Raw genomic sequence first — 4,102 nt, 5'->3', positions numbered from 1 at the left:
GGGCAGGTGACCACATCATATTAGTTGTATCCCAGGGCACCTGAACAAGTTTCATGTAGTCTTAACATTGCAGCAAAGTAAGTTTGGCAAAGTAGGGGAAACTTTTGGTGTTGGACCAGTGAGGCAGTAGGATAGATGCTGAGGGAAGGGGTGGACTCTCCATCACTGGAGGGATTCAAGAAGAAGTTGGACAGTCACTGGTTGGGGATGATTTAGGCATAGAGGGGCTGTACAGTTTGGACTTCCAAGGGCGCTGAGCACATGAGATGTCAGCTCAGAATCAGACCGGTCTCAGCCACGTGACCTTCATCCTCACTGGGATTCCTCACTGGTCTGAGCCATGCCTACAACTGGATGGCCTTCCCTCTCTTCTCGGTGTATCTGACAGCCGTCATGGGCAACTGCACCATCCTCTCCATCGTACGGGATGACCACAGCCTTCACATCTCAATGTCCTACTTCTTATCCATGCTGGCTATGGCTGACCTGGGCTTATCTGTCTCCATGCTGCCCACTGTGCTGAGCATCTTCTGGTTTGACTCCACAACCATCAACTTTTGATGTCTGCATTGACCAGATGTACTTCATCCATGCCTTCTCCGCCGTGGAGTCTGAGGTGCTGGTCACCATGGTGGTGGACTGCTTCATTCCCATCTGCAAGCCTCTGCAGTACCCCTTGGTCTTGATGATCCCCATGATCGTGAAAAAGGGGGTGTCCATCCTCCTTTGGGGGTGGTCAGCATGGTTCTCCTGGTGGCCATCCTGATCTGGTCATGAGGCTGCTGTTCTGCAAGTCCAATGTCCTCTCCCACTTCTGCTTGCACTAGGACATGCTGAGGTTGGCCTGCACCCACACCCAGGTCAACAACTTGTACGGCCTGACCATGGTTATCTTCAACAAGGGCGTGGACTCCCTGTCCATCCTCCTCTCCTACACCCTGATCATCAAAGCCTTGCTGGCCATCACCTCCCAGGATGCCCGCACCAAGGCCTTCAAAACCTGCATCTCCCACATCTTTGCCATCCTCATCAGCCTCTCCATCCTGCACCGGTTTGGGAAGCACCTCTCCCCCATCATGCATGTGCTCATGGCTGATGCCTACTTGCTGGTGCCGCCAGTCTTGAACCCCATTTTGTACACCTTGAAAATCAAGCAGATCCGCTGGTGGATATTCAGGCTGTTCCACCCCAAAACATCCTGCCTGCATGGCTAGTCTGCAGATCGGTGAAGGACCTCAGTTAGGCTCTCTGCTCCCACTAGAAAAAATTAGGCCAGGGGCTCTCCACAGGCAGTCCCAAGGGACAAAACCTCTTTCCTGGCATGCTCTCCTGTCCCCCACACCACAACTCCCCATCCTTGGATGAACCTGAGGTGCCCATGCTTGGGTTGCTCCTATCTAAGTTTCAATTACAGCCCATATGCCCTAGGAAGCAGGGCTTGTGGGAGCACAGTCCAGCGCATTTCCTCCATGAAGGAGAGGGCGCACATTTTACTGCTTTCCAGTTTCAATGACCCTGTTTCACCCAAGACATCTGCAGGGCTGGCGCTGGTTGGTCTGAAGACAAGGAAAGGGGAATTTTCAAGGCAGAACTTAATCAAACAAGTCACTGCTTGCTGGACCCATTCAAACAGCCTTTCCTGCTCAGGAGCCTTATCACACATCTTACTGCATGCTACTGGGCATGTCTACACATGCATTAATGCACCTTTGCTACTGCACTTTAAGTTTTATACCTGTAGTCACAGATACTACCTCAATGCACAGTAACTACTGTGCAGTAGTGTCTGTGCATGGTCCTTTAGTGATGCCAATGCTCAGTAGACTAATTTTATTGCATGACATACTAATGCACAGTAGAACTAGTCTAGTGAGCATTTAGCGTCTCATGAATATGCAGCTATTGTTTTCTATCTGACAGCCCCATCCCTTGTTGTCTTGTGATTATGGGATTCTCTCAGGTGTCATTATAGAAATAAGTATGCTTCAAGCAATTGAGGTGATGAGGAGAGTCTGGAAAGTGTGATGTGAGTGCCCTTAAAAGTGTAAGAAAATAGAAGACACAGATAAAGTATCCAAATGCATGATTTAAAAAAAAAATAATATCTCTTCACTTAAAGGAATCGGACTCAAGAGTCATGTCTACTATGGGTTGATCATCCTGAAACCAAAAGGTGCTACCTGCTCTGTTGGCCAGAAGTTTGTGACACCTCAAACTCCTTTTTAATTGTCAGGGTTAATATAAATAAAAAAACCTAAAAGATGCAAAATGTGGAGTTTTATGTTTATTGAACGTGACTTGAAGACACAGTAAGAATAGCAGCCTTTAACTTTTGATAGCAGCCTTCAACTCCCTGCAGAGGGGCTGCAAAGAGGATGGAGCTGGGCTGTTCTCAGTGGGGGCAGATGACAGGACAAGGAGCAATGGCCTCAAGTTGCAGGAAGGGAGGTTGGGTTCAGATATTAGGAAAAACTCTCTCACCAGGAGGGTGGTGAAGCACTGGAACAGGTTATCCAGAGAGGTGGTGGCATCTCCATTCTTGGAGGTTTTTAGGACCCAGCTCAACAAAGCCTTGGCTGGGATGATGTAGTTGGGGCCGGTCCTGCATCGAGAAGGGGGATGGACCAGATGTGGCCTCCTGAGGTCAACCCTCATTTTCTATGATACTATGATTATATGAATAATTGAGTTCTCAATTTTTTTCAGTGGAAATGTTTCCTTTCTGTAAAAATTGCTTCCTTCCTCCCAAAACCAGTGTATTTTCACAAAAAAAGATGTTGACCTTGTGTCACAAAGCAAGTTGCATTCTCCCAGCTCAGTCAAGGCATATGCTCAAGAAGATGGCAGAGAAAGTGCTTCAAGCACATCCTCAAGGCCAACTGGAAGAAAGGCAACATCAACATCAACTCATGGGGATCTGTTGCCCAGGACTGGCCCAAATGGAGGAAGAGTCTGCTGCAAAGATCTCAGAAGACTTTGAAACCTCATGACAACAACACAAGATGGAAAAGCAGGAGCCACAGAAACAGTGTGTCATGGACACCAAACCAAGAACACAGAGCCACCCATCCCACAGGGAAACACGTGCCCAAGTTTCAACAGCATCTGTTGACCCCAGATTGGCCTCATCAGCCATCTTTAGACCCATGGAAGACAATCATCCTTGACTATAAGGGGTTGCCAATGATGTTGACCATGTCAGACATGCTTCATTTTCCTCTAAAGCAGAGTTGCCATCAAATTATTTTCTTCTTTCCTTAAAAGATAATTGGTATCTTTCATTTTGTGAATTACCACTGGCTTTCATCACAATTTTGCAGGGAAAAAAAATGAAAATAAATGATGAATGGTTCTGTAATGGGGCCCATTTGAACCCCTTTGACATCATCCCAGACAAGGCTTTGTCTAGCCGGGTCTTAAACACCTCCAAGGATGAAGACTGCACCACCTTTCTAGGTAACCTGTTACAGTGCTTCACAGTCCTCCTCATGAGAAAGTTTTCCCTAATATCCAACCTCAACTTCCCTTGCTGCAGCCTGAGCCCATTGCTTCTTGTCCTGTCATCTGCTCCCACTGAGAACAGCCCAGCTCCATCCTCTTTGCAGCCCCCCTGCAGGGAGGTGAAGGCTGCTATCAAATCCCCCTCAGTCTTCTCTTCTGCAGACTAAATCAGCCCAGTTCCTTCAACCTCTCCTCACCAGTCCTGTGCCCCAGCCCCACAACCATTTGTGTTGCCCTCCGTTGGAATTTCTCTCCGCTGCTCTGCTTGTTGGCCACCCCAGTTGAGAAGCCCTGAGCCTGATTTTCAGAGAGACTGAAACAACACAGCTCCTACAGCACAAGACATCCTTGCACTAGCTGAGAAAACATAGCGAGTGGGCCTAGGACAGCTAAGGCAGCTGCCATGCATGCTAGCATCCAAGGTCCCAAGAGAACAAGGTCCCCATTGTGCAAGCCCAGGAGCCTACCCAAGTGGCTAACATGTTGCTGATGGGATGGTTCATGCAAAAAAATAAAAATAAAAATGGCTCAGGTCCTTTTGGAAAGGTCTGCCTGAAGTCCCTGCTCCAAGGAGCCCAATGAGGGGTGATGAGCAGAGAGG

General features: G+C 48.1%; 1 pseudogene; it reads left to right on the top strand.

Moving 5' to 3' along the window:
• Positions 1-266: 266 nt before the first annotated feature.
• Positions 267-1,214, top strand: LOC102562973 (olfactory receptor 51E2-like; annotated as a pseudogene).
• The last annotated feature ends 2,888 nt before the right edge of the window (positions 1,215-4,102 follow it).

Source organism: Alligator mississippiensis, chromosome 1 (genome assembly GCF_030867095.1).
Source record: "Alligator mississippiensis isolate rAllMis1 chromosome 1, rAllMis1, whole genome shotgun sequence".
In the NCBI taxonomy this organism is placed as follows: Eukaryota; Metazoa; Chordata; order Crocodylia; family Alligatoridae; genus Alligator; species Alligator mississippiensis.
This window is presented reverse-complemented; position numbering and strand designations above follow the sequence as displayed.